This window comes from Arachis hypogaea, chromosome 3, assembly GCF_003086295.3.
Source record: "Arachis hypogaea cultivar Tifrunner chromosome 3, arahy.Tifrunner.gnm2.J5K5, whole genome shotgun sequence".
Lineage (NCBI taxonomy): Eukaryota > Viridiplantae > Streptophyta > Magnoliopsida > Fabales > Fabaceae > Arachis > Arachis hypogaea.
In genome coordinates this window covers 87,472,494-87,491,283 of record NC_092038.1, presented here as the reverse complement: position 1 = coordinate 87,491,283, position 18,790 = coordinate 87,472,494, and positions in this window count along the sequence as shown.

Here is an 18,790-nt window from a genome sequence, read left to right as displayed (position 1 = left end):
GGCCTCATTATACATGTTTTATTCTCACAATAAATATGTTAATAGTGTCATTTATGCTAGTAGCTCAGAAAATAATTTTTAGAGATGTTTTTACAAGTGTTCCGATACATCTAGTTTTAGTAGTTATACACCTGAGATATTTTAATATTATTTTAATCCACCTCCAAGCCAACCAATCACAACTCACCTTACACCCCCAAGACATCCAAGGCTGTCTCATTTCATTATTTTGGCCGAAAGTAACAAGAGATAAAAGATAGAAACTTTCATGAACACTTAATCTTCAAAGCTTGATTTCTTCTGAACTAAAACTCAAATCAAAATTCTGATTTCACCAAAATGATCCTCTCTTCTTCCTCTACATAACCATGTAACGTATCAAGGCTGAAAATAAGGTGAGATGGCTGTTCCTTTCCCCTTTCAATTCGGTTTTCAAGGAAACATGCTTAAACATGTGTTTTCTTGATGTTCTTCCTTAGGAATCATGCTTAACTTGACTTGAGGGCCAAGAAACGTTAATTTCCAGCAAATCTAAGGTGAGATATCCCTTCCTAATGTGCTGAGAGAGATTTGGTCAGTTGAGGGTTTGTGGATTTAAAGTTGTTCTTGATGTGATTTAGGAGGAAAAAGTGCTTTAAGAACACATCAAAGAGTAACCAGATTTGGAGCAGCAAATCAAGGTAGGGTGTCACGAAATTAATATTGATTATTTGTGTTTGAGTTATGTTAATGTTGTATGATTTGGCTGTGATAAAAATTGGTTGCATATATGATTGATTCTTGGTGAAAATTTGATGAAATTTTGATGAAATTTGATGAAATTCAAGCTTTAAAGTTCATGTTCTTGGAGCAGCTGGAAAAACGAAACCCTAGGCTTAAATTGAGGTTCAATTTGTGTTGAAATCATGTGAGAAAGATGGGGTTTTAGTGGCTGTTAATTTATTATGAATTATGGTAAAAATCGGTTGCTGAAAAGACTGAAAAACGGGTAAAAACGGAGAAAGAAACTGAAGAATTTATGAAGAACACGAAAAACACTTTGAGTGTGGTGAAGAACATTGAAGAACACCCTTTAGATCTTAGAAAGGGCAAGAAAGTAAATATTTTGGTGTTTGAGGGGTTATTTTGTAATTTCTGAAAGTTAGGGTGGTTAAAGTAGAAATATTAAAAGTTACGGGTGGTAAAAAGTGAATTTATAAAGAAAAAGGTTAAAGGAAGGTAATTTTCGAAAATATATTAATAAAATAATAAATAATAATAAAATATTAAATAATAATATTTAATTAAAAATAATATTTTAATAAAAATAATAAAATAATGCGGAAAAGGTAGTTTTAATGAGGTGGACAACTTTAAGTGTAGAATCTCATAATTACCTTCATAAAACACTTAGGGAGTGGTAAGAACATATTATTGAGGCAAAGATAAATGAAAGATAAAAAGTTATAGAAAAGATAAAAACCAAAGAAAAGACTGTAAAGTTTTAATGACATAAAAACAGACAGAAATTAGTGAACGAACTAGGGCAACATAGTTAGTCCTTAAGTTGCGACTAGGGTTAGGTATTATATAAAAAGTTAAACTATTTCAGTATAGACTTAATGAACCTATACTTGGGACAGACTAACTATTCATACCAAAATTTACATAAGGTTTAAATACATATGTTAAGCAGAGAAATCAGAGCAGAGTAAAGTAAAGAGGTAACGAGAAAAAGAGTAATATAGATACAAAGAACAGAGTAATCAAAACAGAGTAAAGAGATTAAGAGAAAAGAGTAAGCAGAGTAGAGTAAAGCGACTAAGAGAAAAGAGTAATTAGAGCAGAGTAAAGAGACAAAGATAAAAGAGCAGCAAAACATACGAACTGATAATGTTAAATACAAGGAGTACCCACGAACTGAATGATCATTGGTCTCACGAAAACCTATGAACTGTTAACTATTTCGTGTGTGGGAAAACCCATGAACTGATAATCATTGATTACGGGAATAACCCACGATCTGATAATCATTGATTACGGGAATAACCCATGAACTGTTGTATGTTGATCTCGGGTATAACCCACGAATTGAAGATCGTTGTTTTGTTTGTATGTTGATCTCGGGTATAACCCACGAACTGAAGATCTTTGTTTTGTTTTTTTTTTGTGAATTGATCTCGGGGATGCCCACGAACTGAAGATCACTGATTTCTCTTGTCCGTATATTAAGGGGTCGGGCCTTGCGCCAACTGCCGGTAGTCACGAAGGAGTGGTATTCTTAACCACCGACACATATATACTAAGGACACAAAGGGAAACCATATCTGGGACTTGTTCCTAGGTAATGTCGGGCTGCAGGGTGTAAACTGACACGTGAGCTCATGGCCTACATAGGACAGACATGCATCATACTTGGTTGTGCATTTCCTCTGTTATCATTGTTGTTTGAATGTATGCTTTCTTTGTTTGTATTATATTCACTATGTCTGTGTTTTGTTTTCTTGTATTCTTTTGTTGTGTTTTGCTTTTTGTTTTCTCTATTTTCTCTATTTATCTATTTTTTTTCTGTTTACTGATTCTCGGTATTCTGCTATTTATCTGCTAAACAACATGGATTAATGAACTTAACTAATAACCCCGACCCTACTAAGAACTCCCCAGTTCTTACCCCTTCTTTCTCCCTTCCCCCTTCAGATGGAAGTAAGAGTACCTTACCGTAGTTCGTTGATGATGGTTCCGCAAAGAGGATTCTGCTCTAGATAGTTCTCTGAGTCTAGGGTGAATATCGTTCTTTGTTTATATGTATATACTGTGAGACCAGCCAATGTCTACACCCCGTTTGTACTTGAACTTTAACTTAAATCGTTTGTGCGAGACTCCTGTTGTGTGGCTACTTCATGAGGTACCAGAGAGACGTCCTGTGGGAATGTCTGATCATACAGAGCAGTAGCAGATGATGTTCTACCCTTTTGATGATGTTCCACCTGACTTGAGTTTTGAAGACTTAAAACGTACTTTCCCTCGCTTTAGTAGTTTAGAGGGACTAGGTGAGTATAGAGTCTAGATTAGCCTGGGTGCCATCTTAGGGACTTCTTGAACAGGTTAGGGCCTGGGATGTTGTATGTATATATATGTATATAGTTATTATCTAGCTATATCTAGGGGTGTTCTAACTAACAGACTATACTCTAATAAAGGCTATATCACCGAATGTTGTATACTACTTGTGATGTATTTATGTGTGATTGTATATAAATGTTTTATCTGTTATTATTTGTGAATTGATTATAAATGATTTTGTTTGTTAATTCAAATGTTTACAAAACGTACCTCGCAAACTAACTATGTTTTTAACAACGAATCAGGCTCATATAATAAATAATAGATAACAAATAGTAAGACAAGTTGGTAGCGCTCAGTTTCTACTATGATCATGATGTATCAGAAATTGGGTCGTTACACATGGTACGCGCGAGCATGATTGAGGCAGAAGAAAACATTGACGTCCATGCATGCAGTATGTGGACACGTTGATGGGGAAAAACGCAAGGGACGCGCACACAGCTAGGGCACGCACGCATCGGTGAAAGAACGCTACGTTCAATCTGAGAACGCTACATTCACCTGATACTGCATGGAAGCACCAATTTTGGACCAACTTCATCAGAAGGCCAAGAAGCCCACTCCAAGCACCTAAGGACTGAATTAGAAAGTGTATAAATAGGAGAAGATTTGATTTCATTGGGGGCTTTTGGATTGGATCTTATTTTCATTTTTCATTTTGGCTTTCTTTTAGTTTTCCTTAAGGATTGAGATCTGAGTATAATTTCCTTTCTGTTCTTCATCGCCTTCTGCAATTTTCTTTTATGTTTTGGTAGTAGAGTGATGAGTCCGTATTTGACGGTATATTTTGACTCAATTTGGATGGATTCTAGTTCATGAAATCACACTTATGCACCAAAATAGCATACTTTTGTGTTTTGTCCCTAAAATGATCCTAAATGTGAAAACATGCAATTTTGTGCTTTGATAGAGCGATTTAATTCCACTTTAATTCCATTCGATGTTGTGATATGGTTTGTGAGTGTTTTCAGGCTTTGAAGGCAAAAATGGATGGCCAAAAGTAAAAGAAAGCATGTGCAAGGGGAAAAACATGAAGAAATCAAGAAAAATCACACACAGCAAAGTGTGCGTGCGCACAGCCTTGCATGCGTACGCACAAGCAAGAATTTCCATGTGTGCGTACGCACAAGCACCTGTGTGTTCTCACAGGTCCCTGCACATGATTTCATTAATGAATCACATGCTGTGTGAATTTGAAGGCCCTTGGCTCATTTTTGGAAGGTTGAATGGCTAAATTGGATTGCTATATAAAGGAGACTTGAACTCTTATCAGGGGAGTTCACTTAGATAGTTTTGGAGCATAATTAGGAGTAGGAGTAAGAGTAGTGTATTGTAGCATTTTATAGCAAGATTTTCTTTTGGATTTTGCTTCTCTAATTGTAAGTACTCTCAATTTTCTCTTTAATTATAGCACTTTCAATTTCATTTCCTTTTTGTTCAAGTTACTTTGTTTATAATTGTAATTTTGAGTTTCTTGAAGTTTTGATTGATGAATTTAATGTTTTATGCTTTCTTTATGTTTGTTTGGATGTTCATTGTTGATTTTGTGGATAGTTGGTTATAGTTTTCCATTTAACTTTGCAAATTCCCATGTTTTACTCTTATGCACACAAGATGTTTGTGAAAATGCCAACTTTGGATTTTGAGTATATTGTCACACCTTGACTTATGGTTTGAGTTCCTAGGATACTAAAGTCATAATGTCTAATATTTAGTGGTAATTCTTGAGTAGTTATTTGGCTCTTGTTTCTATTGACGCTAGCCTTTTATCTACTAGTTTAGTAAGTTGGATAGGACTTATGGATTAAGGTTAATTATGCTTGCTTGACTTACTCCTCGATGGTTGGGGTTGACTAGGCGAGACCAACTCATGCCAATTACCATAGTTGTCGTTATGGTGATGATAGGATTCCTTGGATTCTCACTCCCAAGTCAAGGCTCTTTTATTGCATTTATAGCATTCTCACTAGTTTTTATCTTAATTCCTTGTTGCTTGCATTCATTTACAATTTTGAGCATCTCTTAGTTCTTTTATTTCTTAATTTCCTTTAATCTTTTATTTCTTGATCGAAAACCCCTTTTTGCCTTATCAACTAAGGAAGTAACACTTCAATTGTGTCATAGGGAGAACGACACGAGGTTGAAGTACTCTCGATATCGGTTATTTTATAATTTGGATTTAAAACATTTAATGTAGAAAGTAATTGTTGGTCTAGACTATACTTTCAACGATGGAATTCTACTTTGTGAAAATCTAGATTGACGATAAATTCCCGCTCATCAAATTTGGCGCCGTTGCCGGGGAAGCAATCGGTGTTATATCTTTTGGTTGATGTAAATATGTTAATAGTGTAAATTATCACTTTTTGGTTGTTTGTTTTGCTTTCGTTAGTAGGTTTTTGTTTATGTTTTCTTGATGACTTTTTCACACCATCACCACAATGTACCCCAATGGAACCCAAACACTTACCTTTATAGTCACCAATTCTACGCACCATCACCCCACTACATACAAAACCAAACCCTCACCCTCATGAGTTTGATTGTCAACCTTCATCATCTCAATCTTCATCTTTGTATATAGATCAAGCCACACAAGAAGTACTTCTTGCGCTCATTCATGAACAACAAGAGTTCCGGAAGAAGCAAGAGCAAGTCATCTCTACCTTGGCAAAAGCTTTGGATCATTTATATTCATTGCGTTCATGCCACAAGCAAGAATTTATAGTAGATGAATGTGTGGAACCGAGTGAAAAGTGTGGAGTAAAGGAAGAATTGCAAAATCAAGAAGAAGATGTCAAGTCACAAGCTGAAGTGCAAAAGGGGTCAAATAAAGAGTTGGTAGGAATTGATCAAAAGGATTCCATCATTCAAAATTTTTTGTCCAACTTGGGTAATTCCTTCAATGACCTTCACGAGCCTCTCTTGCTAGATTTGGAAGGAGATGTTGATGTGGACTTCACACAACCTCCAATTTTTTACTTGAGTGAGGATGAAGAGGATTCAAAAGAGGTTGAGGAAGATTTTAGTCGCCAAGAGGTGAAAATATTTGTGCAAGAAGGAATTGAGTGGGTGAAGAGTTCTCCAACAAACTTTCTAGCCCCACATCAATATGCCGTCTTGGAAACGGATGCTCAACTTCAAACCTTTCCTGGAGTAGTCGGTGATGAAGAGAAGAATGTTACTTGGCAACGGATTGAAAAGTTCATCAAAAAGACCAACTTACTTTGGAGCTCAATTTTGGTGCAAGAGTCAATTTAGTGGATTCCGGGGAGTGCACAAGCATATTAATGGTAATAGAGGGACTCAAGTATGGGATCCGAGCATTGGTTTTATGAGGCAACACTTAAGGATCCTAGTTGCTAGCTTGAAGTCTCTCAAGGGTTTGATGAAATTCATTTGGGACGCCGGAGGTCTAATCAATAGCAAACATGGTTGGAGATTCAAGGAGGAGTGGAAGCATAAGCCGCCCTAACAAGGATCTCCTCGCCAAGTCCAACTTAGGACTATAAACCAAAGTGCTAGGTGGGAGACACCCCACCATGGTAATATCCTTCTAACTTTCTCTCTTTTACCTTTTTGTCACATGAATAAGTGCTATATCGCTTGGTTGGTTAGATTTATTTTGATGTTTGTTGGGTAATTTTGATGAAATAATGTGTTTTTTGGGTGTTTTGTGATGTTTTGGGACTTGAAAACCTGTTTTGGATGTCAAAATTGATGCCTTGGAGGCATAATTTTTGTTGCAGGATCAGAGACCTATGCATGCACACAATCTTGTGCATCCGCACAGTCTTGTGCATCCGCACAAGTCCCCTATTTTCCAGTTCCCGTGCTTACGCACGGCAACATGCGCACGCACACCCTTAAACAACCCCTCTGTTCCCAGCACGCGCATAGCTTGTGCATGGGAACACCAACTTTCCCTTCCTATGCATCCGCACACCATGCGTGCGATCACACACGTGCCCTCTCACCTTAAAAAAAAAAACACCTTTGTGCATGCGCATAGCACTGAGCGCACGCACATCCTTAAACACCTCTTCTGGCCACAGCACATGCACAGGCTGTGCGTGCCCTCTTTCCTCTTTTTGTGCGAGCACACACCATTTGTACGCTCGCATAGACCGCGTCGCTTCTTCCTGTGTGCGTCCTCACACGGCCCTGTGCGTCTGCACGGGTCCCTTTTCGAACGTTAATTCAAACAGGGGGAGTGTCACACTTCATTTACCCAAAACCCCACTACTCCTCTATTTCTCTTATCTTTCTCTGAACTCCCATCACTCTACCCGCGACCACCACTGCCGGCGACAACGCCCCTACCGCCGTCGCGCACAGACACACACACACTCTCTCTCTCTATCTCTCTCTCTCTCTCTCTCTCTCTCTCTCTCTCTCTTCTCCATTTCCATCTCTTCTCTCTTCCCTGTCTCTGCCACATCGCCACTGCGCAGCCTTAGCCGCACCCTTCTAGCTCCGGCGACCCCACCAGTAGTGGCGGACCCCTATGCCGCTGCACCCCTCCTCATCTTACCCAACACTCCTTCATCCCTCCTTCTCTACCCGTTTCCTGGTTTTTTCCCTGCCATGTTCCATCTCTTCTTGTTTCCTGCTTCATTTTACTGCTTTTGTTTATTTTTGTTTTAAATTTTGCTTTAGTCATTAGGTAGTTTTAGGATTAGATGACTTATGTTTTGGATTGAATATGTAAAGCTTATTGTTGAATTTTGCTGAGACTGAATGCTGCTCTTAACTGAATTATGATTTTTGCCTCTAATTTCTACACATGTTATATTTGTTTAAATGCTTGAATGGTATTTTTGGAATCAACTTCGGTGTCTGATCAACTCAGATTTTTTAATTTTCTTTCCATTCGGCATTTTTAACTCATACTTGTGCCAATTTTCTGATGGAATTGTGTATGAACTCTACCTCATACATTCTAGAACACCAATTTGAACTGGGAATGTACAACTGTATGTCTTCTGTTTGGTGTTCATTGTCCTTATTCACTTAATGAATTGTTGGCTGAACACTTAGTTGTTAATTTTTCCTGACACATCAAACTGCATTTTAAAATTCTCCACCAATTTGGAATGCCAAGCTGAAATTCATTCTGTTTGATGCATTTGCAAGTGCATAGTATGCTGATTTACTACATTATGTGCTAACTACCATGCTTTTCTGTTTTATCACCAAACTAGCTTGAAACATACACATTTTGGAATCTATTTGGTACCTTCTTCCAGTAGTGCATATAATGTTTACTTTATGAATTGATCAATTGCTTATTCATGTATCTTTGAAATCAGTGACAATATACATAACAACTTGTTCATTATTGTTTTTGAGCAATGCACCTTGTTTTTTTTTCAAATGAGCATTGCTTTGGACAAGAAGCTGTGTATATGTGAACATTTCTTACCCTATCAACATGAATATGTCATACTTTCACTGTGACTTTGATTTTTTCTTGTTGTGCTAATTTTTGTGAACTCTTTTTAATTTCCAAAGCACAATTGCAGTAATCAATTTCTCAAATTCAGTTCACTTACATAATGCACCTAAGTCGTACATACACTTCCATTGTTTGTTTACTTATTCATTTGTTGCTTAGGTTGCTTGATCTTGGGAAAACATATTTCTTTTGAACCCTTAACTGTTTTATGCATGTTATCCCTTGATTTAGTATTTGTTTACTCTAGTGGCTCTTATCTGAACTATTTGATTACATCTTCTGAATTCTGTGACTTTTATCTGCTCTCCTCAGTTGTATTCTATTTTAATCTCTTTCAGGATAACTTGTAAAAGGGAAGGAGAAAGCTAATCCTTTGGCTCGTCCTCCCCCAGCGCCTCCTAGTACCCAACCAGAAATATTCGTCAATGCTGTAGCCCAAGAACAATATAAGAAAATAAAAAGCAAAGCCTTTCACTATGAGCGAAAGCTTAACTTGCTTGAGAAATATGCGGATCTGATTTTAAACAGACTTGATTTTTATCAGTGGGAGTTCATAAAATTCGACCCGGTGGAAGTTAATGAAAACCAGGTCAAAGAATTTTACACAAATCTCCTAAAGACGGATGCCCCAACTATTTTTCTTAGAGGTGTCACTCTAGACACCTCTAATACTGCTTTAGAGGCCCTGTTAAGCATTCCGTATGTTTCTTCGGCTCGTGACTTCTACAATCAAATAGTGAAAGATTTGTTATCAGGCAAGCTGTCACTGGATGTCATCTTGAGGAAGATTGGCACACCTGAGGCCAGATGGGAGTACAGTAAGGGAGAAAATGCGGTCCCGCAGAGCATTGCATGTACTGATCTCAACCCAGAGGTGAGGATCTGACAGCAGATCATCACCGACTACATTCTTTTGAGCACGCATGTGATGCCAGGTCATCTAGGAAAATAAAAGCCAACGTTAATGACACTCACTTTTGTCACTAACGTTGGACCAACTAGCATTGCCTATGTTAACTTTCACGTTAAGACCATTAACGTGAAAGTTAACGTGGAGTTGAGATCAAGGAGCCAACATTAGTGACACTCACTTTTGTCATTAACGTTGGGAGATGGCATCACTACTATGTTAAGAGCCATGTTAACTTAGTTAACGTGAGTTCTACCGTAGAGAATTTGGGCATTTGGAGCGTTAGTGACAAAGGTGAGTGTCACTAACGCTCTCGAAGGTGAATCACACCTACGTTAAGAGTGACGTTAGCCATACTAATGTGGACTCTAACGTAGGAACAAAAAGCACTAAGCAACGTTAATGGAAAAAGTGATTCCCATTAATGTTCGCGAAGGGGTATAAGCCAACATTATTGGGAAAAGTGAGTCCCAATAACGTTGGCCAAAAATTGAAAAGGGCAACGTTAATGGTCACGTTAAAACCACTAATGTTGGATTTAACGTGGATACATGAGGGTGGAATGTTAGTGGAAAAAGTGAATGCCACTAACATTCTCGAACCCACAATGGCACTCAACGTTAAACCTTACTAAATACCCAAGCCTAATTCATATTTCTCTGCAATTCACTAAAGATGAGAACTGTTTCAACTCAAGATCCAGAGCCCACATCCAAGACTTGAAGAACTCACTAGAAGATCAAGAGGAGTAGTATATATAGGAGTAGTTTTGAACTATAGAGAAGCTTGGCACTTTTGGGAACTACTCTCTATAGATTTACTTTTCTGCACTTTTAGCATGGATTCTTCTTTTCTACCATTTTTCATTTCTAGAGCTATGAACAACTAAATCCCTTTCATTGGGTTAGGGAGCTCTGTTGTAATTTGATGGATCAATTATAGTTTTCATTCTTCTTCTTCTTTCTTTTCTCTTGATCTTACTAGAGAGCTTTCGATCTTAATTCAATTGGTTAGTTGTCTTGGAAAAGAAACTATCCATAATTGGATCTCCTTTGAGCCTTGGAAAAGGGATGAGGAGATCATGCTAGAAATGCTTTCTCATGTTGGACCAAGTTAGGGTCTAGGCGGATATAGTGACATGTAATCCTCCCAACACTTTGATTTGGAAATACATGTGGTATAATCAGTGACCACACTTCATCTCTTCCCATGAGCAATTAAATCAAGGAATTGGGCAATTGTTCAAGCTTAGAGGGATTGGATCGCCAAGGAATTGGGATCCAATCACCTAAGATTGCCAAGGAGATCAATGAATGCATTGATTGAGGAAGAGATGAGAATGAACTTGATTCGGAGAATGCAACATCTCCTGAACCCAATGATTACCCCATTTCTGATCTTACCCATTTTCTTTACTTTCTGCCATTTATTTTCATGCTCATACCCCAAACCTCCATTTAAGATTCTGCACTTTAATTTCTGTTATTTACTTTCCAGTCATTTAAATTTCTGTAAGTTCTCAATCTAAATTATGTTTAGCTCAACTAGCATATTCTTCTAACTAAAGTTGCTTGACCAATCAATCCCTGTGGGATTCGACCTCACTCTATTGTGAGTTTTATTTAACGACAATTCGGTATACTTGCCAAAGGGAAATTTGTTGAGAGACAAGTTTTCATGCATCAAGTTTATGGCGTCGTTGACGGGGATTGATTTTGAATCAACAATGATTAAGTTTGAAGATCTCTAGATTGAGTATTTTTCTTTTTGTTTATTTGATTCAGTCTAATTCCTTTAGTTTGTTTTAATTTCTTCCTCATCCCCTGCACCCTCTTTAATTTTCCTTTCTTTCTTTCTTTGTTGATTACAATTCTGCTCACTAACCCACTAACTGTTTGATAATTTGCATCACTCACACTAACAATTACTCTAACAAGAATAATTTCTTCATTTTATCTCATGTTGTGCAATATGTCTGTTGTATGACAGGGAGAATGGAAGGAGTTTCAACATCCTTTGATTTAGAACCTGAAAGGACCCTTTGGAGACTAAGAAGAGAAGCAAGAGGGAAAATAATTATTGGTGCTGAGGAAGAAGAGGAAGAGTATTTTGAACCCAACATGGAAGAGAATTTGGAGAACAACCATGAAGAAGAAGCTCATAATCATGCCAGAGAAGGCCATGCAAACCGAGCTGGGCAAGAAAGGAGAGTTTTAGGCTCCTATATCAATCCTAATCCAGGAAACTGTGGGAGCAGCATTCAGAAGCCCACCATACATGCCAACAATTTCGAACTAAAACCCCAGCTCATCACTCTTGTTCAGAACAATTGTTCCTTTGGAGGAGGTGCTCAAGAGGATCCCAATCAACATTTAACCACCTTCCTGAGGATTTGTGACACTGTGAAGTCCAATGGAGTCCATCCAGATGTCTATAGGTTGCTCTTGTTCCCTTTTTCACTCAGGGACAAGGCATCCAAATGGCTTGAATCCTTCCCAAATGAGAGCTTAACAAATTAGGAAGAAGTGGTGAACAAGTTTTTGGCAAGATTTTACCCTCCTCAAAGGATCAACATGCTGAGAACTGAGGTGCAAAATTTCAGGCAACAAGATGGTGAGACACTTTATGAAGCATGAAAGAGATTCAAAGACCTAACAAGAAGATGCCCACCAGAGATGTTTAATGAATGGGTCCAACTTCACATCTTCTATGAAGGTCTTTCATATGAGTCAAAGAAGGCTGTGGATCATTCATCAGGAGGCTCTCTAAACAAGAAGAAAACCATTGAAGAAGCCATAGATGTCATTGAGACAGTTGTTGAGAATGGCTACTTCTATGCCTCCGAAAGAAGTAACACCAGAGGAGTAATGGAGCTGAACCACATGGATACATTGTTAGCTCAAAATAAGATGATCACCAAGCAGCTAGCAAATCTTACCAAGAAGGTGGAGGAGAATCAAGTTGCAGCAGCCATCACCTCATCATGAGCTCAAGAAGGAGTAAACATAGGAGAAGAAGGTGACTGGGAGCAAGCCAACTATGTTGGAAACTCACCTAGACAAGTTCATGATCCATACTCCAAAACTTACAACTCTAGATGGAGAAATCACCCCAACTTTGGATGGGGAAACCAACAAGACCAAGGACAAGATCAGAGACGCCACAAACTCAACCCCAACAACATTGCAAATCATCAAAACACCTCACAGAGATACTACCAACATCCATATAACCAACCTTCTCAACCACCTAATCTCAACCGACCATTATTAACAGATGATAGGCTCTCAAAGATTGAGGCTCTACTTGAAAACTTATGCAGAGAAGTCCAAGAGAACAAAGTGTTTAAGGAAGAAGTGCGAGCCAATATCAAGAACCAAGGAGAAAATATCAAGAGATTGGAGTCCCAAGTAGGATATCTATCTCAACAAATTCCCAAATCCACTGATGGATTCCTCAGTGATACAAAGAAGAATCCAAGAGGAAAAACAAAGAAAGTGAGATGGGAGGAATACAAAATGATAACCACAAGTGATGAGGGGAGTATGAATGGAGTAGAACACCTCCAAAATAATCAAAAGGAAAGCCAGGAGGAAAGAAGCTATACACCCCAACCTACATCCAAGGAAAAGCTGAAGAAGAAGGAGGTATTGAACCCATATGCACCTTTTCTCTTGATGTAAATATACCATTTATTAAAGCCCTCCAGCAAATGCCTTTCTACATCAAGTATATAAAGGAGCTACTAGCCAGAAAAAGTCCATTGAAGGGTGGACAAACAATAAAGATGAACAGGAATTGTAGTGCTCTCATTCAACTAGGGCCACCCACAAAGAAGGAGGATCTAGGGGGTCTCCACATTCCTTGTGCCATAGGAGAAACAATAATTGACAAAGGGCTTTGTGACTTGGGAGCAAGCATCAACTTAATGCCTCTCTCCTTCATGAAGAAGCTCCAAATCAATGAACTAACTCCTACCGATGTAATTATCAGATTGGCTGACAAAACTCAAAAACAAGCAATAGGAGTGGTTGAAAATGTGCTTGTGAAGGTTGGGAGCTACTATCTTTCCACAGATTTTGTTGTTCTGAAAATGGATGAGAATCCTATTTACCCCATCATTCTGGGAAGATCATTCCTAGCCACAGTTAGAGCACTCATAGATGTAGAGCAAGGAGAGCTAGTGCTGAGAATACATGATGAGCAGCTCACCTTCAATGTTATCAACCTCTCACAAGAATCAAGTCAAGAGAACAAAGAATCAAGAGAAGAGCAGAATGAAGCACTGATGCAAGAAACAAGCAAGGAAGCACAAACAACACAATTGGAAACCCCATTGGTTGGGAAGCCATGTATTCAAGAAGAACTTCATTCAAAGGTAACTCAAGGGAAGCTGAGCAAACCAGAGTCATACAAAGCTAGCAACAAAGAGTCCTTAGAGAAAGAATCTATAGAAAGCAAGAGAGCATCAAGAGGAACAAAGAAGAAAGTTCCAAGGGTATGGAGAAATAAGAAAATTCCTACAAAAAATTTCTCGCCAGGTGATGAAGTGATTTCTACATACTTTCCATCTATACCACCTCACCTCCCCACTATTCCATCTTAGCTACCTCCTGTGTACACTATCAACAAAATCTTGTCCTTAGAGCATATGGAACTTATCAACAAATCCACTGGAGACAAACACACTGCAAGAGGGGCGGATGTCAAGCACTATCAGCCACCTTGACAAGGACCAAACGTCAAGCTAATGACGCTAAAGAAGCGCTTTATGGGAGGCAACCCATGTTCTATACCTCCTCTCTTAAATCTCTAATAATAGTAATAAGGCAAATTCCATGGAATTTCAAATCAATTTTGACAACTAATATAAAGCTCCTCTACATGCAACGTATAGTACATGATAAGTTTGGTGTTCAAAGCACACCAAGTGAGGTTTGAACACACCATATGAGGAAGATTTATTCCCCAAACTTGTTGCACCATGTGATCACAAACAAGTTTGGTGTACCAACGTGCATGCATGGGAAGCTTAATGATGGATTGATTTGCATTCATGGAAAACATTTAGAAAAAAAAAATTTTAGCTAGCTCACACTTTAAATTTTCCCACCAAAAATTTCAATTAACCATTTGTAATTTTTCTTCGTATATAGGGAATCAAAAAGGACATTGATGGTACTTGATAGGACAATTGAGGAAGGGAGATTCGGCCACTACACCAAGGGAATTTCACACTTGTCTTCATGGGGAATGTCCTTGGAAGTGTTGCCATGCAACATTGGGAGCGGACAATCTTGAGGACCGAACCAAGACCCCCATAAAGGAGGTGATTTTTGTGCTCATTCAACCCTAAAACGCCAACTGTCCACTATCAAACAACACCATCAATCCACACCCTTCAATCAATTGCCATATTTCTATATAAACCCCTTCCCATTTCCTTCTTTCGGTTATACACACATCACCCTCCACCAAAGGCTTCACATATACCCTCCTAACCATCTTGAGAATAGCCAACACCTCAAAAATCTTGCATGGCATCATCAAGCTCCAAGAGACAAAAGGGGAAGGAACCCATAGAGCATCCTCCTTTTGATGAAGGGCGATTTAGAACCTTTCATCACGCACTCCAGTATGGGTGGATGACTGAGAAAGAAATCATTTATGAACTAGGCTTTCAAGTCACAAAAGCCAAGTGTCCAGAAATCATAAAGAAGGTGAAACAACACCGATGGGAGCTCCTCACCGATCCGATCACAAGGGTGAATGCAACTCTAGTAAGAGAGTTCTATGCAAATGTAGTTAGACAAGACAAGGCGGATGACTCATACACAAGTTTTGTGAGAGGGGTCATGGTGGATTTTAGTCCCATGACTATCATGAGAGTGCTGAAATTGAGAAGCATACCCTTTGAAGAGGAGAGCTATCACTCGAGAATGGACAAAAACCCCAATTATGACCAGATTATACAAGATATATGTGTGCAAGGAGCAGATTGGGAAAAAGGCCCCAAGAGGAAGCCCAAATTTATAAAAAGAGGAGATCTCCTCCCTAAGGCCAAAGGTTAGTTCGAAATTGTAAGGAGATCCATCCTCCCAGCCGGAAACAACTCAGAAGTAAACCTCAAGAGAGCAACGATGGTGCAATGTCTAATGAAGGAAGGAGAGATCAAGGCTCATGAACTCATAGCCCAAGGCATTCGGAAGCTTGCTGAGAAGAGTGATTCTGGAGGAAAGTTGGGTTATCCTAGCACTATCTTTCATCTTTGCAACTTGGCTAGGGTGATATTTGAGGATGAAAACCCCGAATGGATAAAGGTTGGTATGCCAATCACTTATCGTTGGATGCATGCTGCTGCAGCTCCATTACCTCCACGAAGGGTACGAAGGAGGCTAGCTCATCAAGTTGAAGAAGAACAACATCCACAGGAGCAAACCCCAGCCACCTTAAGCATGCACCAATTGCAAGAGGCTATTGATACCTTATCCAGGCAATGCATGGAAAATCAAGGGGCACAAAGGGAGTTTCAATTGCAATTAATAGACCGCCAAGAATGATCACTCTCTAGATGGATGAATCAGCAAGAGGAATGGCAGAAACAATTGATGGACCAGCAAATGGAACAAGAGAGACAATGGAGTGAATCCTTCCACAACCTGAATCAATAGCAAGATCAGCAACAAGAAGCCATCCAAAGGCTAACCAACATCCAAGCACATCAAGTTGCACACATCCATGAGATGCATCAGAAATAGAGAGAACAAACAGATCTTTTCGATGAATACAGAGCATTTTCGGAGGGTGTCTACATGAGTGAGACTGGGTATCATGTGAATACCCAAGCCAGGCTTGGGTACCTAGTAGGACAACTGCCTATTTTGCATCCTGGGATAACAAAATATAAAGATGTAAAGGATGTGTTAGCACGAGTGGAGCGCGAAAGGATAGAACAAAGTCATGAATCAGTAAGGAAGGCATTAGAGGATTGGAAGATAGCAAGAATGAATCAGATGAGAGGAAGCACAAGCGGAAAAAGTAAACTCAAAGAAAGAAAGGAAGCAGAAGAACATTAAAATACCAATAAGTGAAAGGTGGTGAAGTCCCTTCTTAGTTTACCTTTTTCAAAGCTTTAAATAAGGAAAATCATGTATGAAACAGAACATGCTTTCATGAGTAGTTTAGGATTTTCAATTCTGCATTTAAGTTTCGTTGCTTAGGTTAAGTGTGCTAGCTTAATGTCTTGAGTGTTCACTTTCACCTTTCTTACTTGTATGCTTGTCTCTTTAAGTTAATCAAAAAGAAAAAGTTATGAAAAGAATAAGAGTGGGGTCAGTTTGTGAAGTGCATTCTGAATGTTTGTGGTAGGTTGATTAGTAAGCTAAGTTGGTTCACCAAAGAAGGAAAGAAAGCGACTATCTATCCTAAGTCCTTTGTTTGAAACACATCCCTTGAGACCAGCTAAACAATAAGATCCCAATAAGAAAAGAGAAAGAGCAATAAAAGTGAAAAAGAAAGAAACACAATAAGAAAAGAAACAATGCTAGGCACCAAGGGTTTCAAAATTGAGGCATGTGTCTATGGTGTTTATGTACAAAGGATATACTTGGATGAATAAGCTCTTAAGGGTGCATTATCACTTGGTAACTTGGATTCACTAATCCGGGATTATCAGCTAAAAGTCCACTATCAAGAGTAACATTTGCTACAAAACACTTAGTAACCCAAAGAGGTGCTGGACACCAAGGTCTCAGGAAAGGAAAAATAACAAAGCATGTGCCTGTGGTGTGTATGTATGAGGGAAAGAGACTTGAGGGAGTAAGTCCTTAGGGGTGTCTTAACACCTAGCACCTTAAACCAACTGCTTTGGGAGTGTTGGCTGAAAGCTTATCATAAAGAGTCACCCTCTTACAAAGCACTTAGCAAAAAGGAAAAATAAACTTTGAAAAAGAAGGAAGGATCAACAAGAAAGAAGTCTTAACGGATGCAATCAAGAAAGTGACCAAGGAGTTGATAAAGGCTTGAAACCTAAAGGGGAGGAACCTAAGTTGCTATGCATGAAACCTCATAAACCAGGAATTATACTTCTATTTTATCTTCTTGTTCTTTCATTTCACTCTTCTTATGCTTCAGTACTTGCTTAGGGACAAGCAAGCTTTAAGTTTGGTGTTGTGATGCCAGGGCATCTAGGCCAGTTTCACTGACCTTTTCTTTACTGTTTTAGGATAGTTTCATGTATTTTCTTAGTGAATAAGGCAAGTTTTGGATGAAAATACACTCACACCTTGATTCAAGCAACTATTGTGAACTTTGCATGATTTCATGAGTATTTTGCTAGAATTGCATGATAAATTGATGATTCATAATCTCATGACTTTGGCTAGAGTTTGATACACTTTAATTGCTTGATTTCAGGGAAAAGGAAGCAAGGAAGAACCACGTTAGTATTCACGTTAACCTAATTAGCGTGAACACTAACGTGGAATGGTGAAAAGCTTGCAACGTTAATGAGAAAAGTGATCACCAATAATGCCTGCGAAGCCATCCATAGCTCACGTTACTTGCCACGTTAACTAAGTTAATGTGGTAGTTAACGTAGAAGAAAAAGAGAAACTCCACATTAAGAGAAAACGTGAACACTAATAACGTTTTCCTCCAACGATAGTGGTAAAAGTGAACACCACTAACATTGGAGAACTTGGCAATGAGTCACGTTAACTTAGTTAACGTGAACTCTAACGAGGAAGAGGAAAACAAAAGCCAACGTTAGTGACACTCACTTTTGTCACTAACGTTGGACCAACTAGCATTGCCTACATTAACTTTCACGTTAAGACTATTAACGTGAAAGTTAACGTGGAGTTTAGATCAAGGAGCCAACGTTAGTGACACTCACTTTTGTCACTAACGTTGGGAGATGGCATCACTACTACGTTAAGAGCCACGTTAACTTAGTTAACGTGAGTTCAAATTTAGAGAATTTGGGCATTTGGAGTGTTAGTGACAAAAGTGAGTGTCACTAACGCTCTCGAAGGTGAATCACACCTACGTTAAGAGTCACGTTAGCTATACTAACGTGGACTCTAACGTAGGAACAAAGGGCACTAAGTAACGTTAATGGGAAAAGTGATTCCCATTAACGTTCGCGAAGGGGTATAAGCCAACGTTATTGGGAAAAGTGAGTCCTAATAACGTTGGCCAGAAATTGAAAAGGGCAATGTTAGTGGTCACGTTAAGACCACTAAAGTTGAATTTAACGTGGATACATGAGGGTGGAACGTTAGTGGATTAAGTGAATGCCACTAACGTTTTCGAAC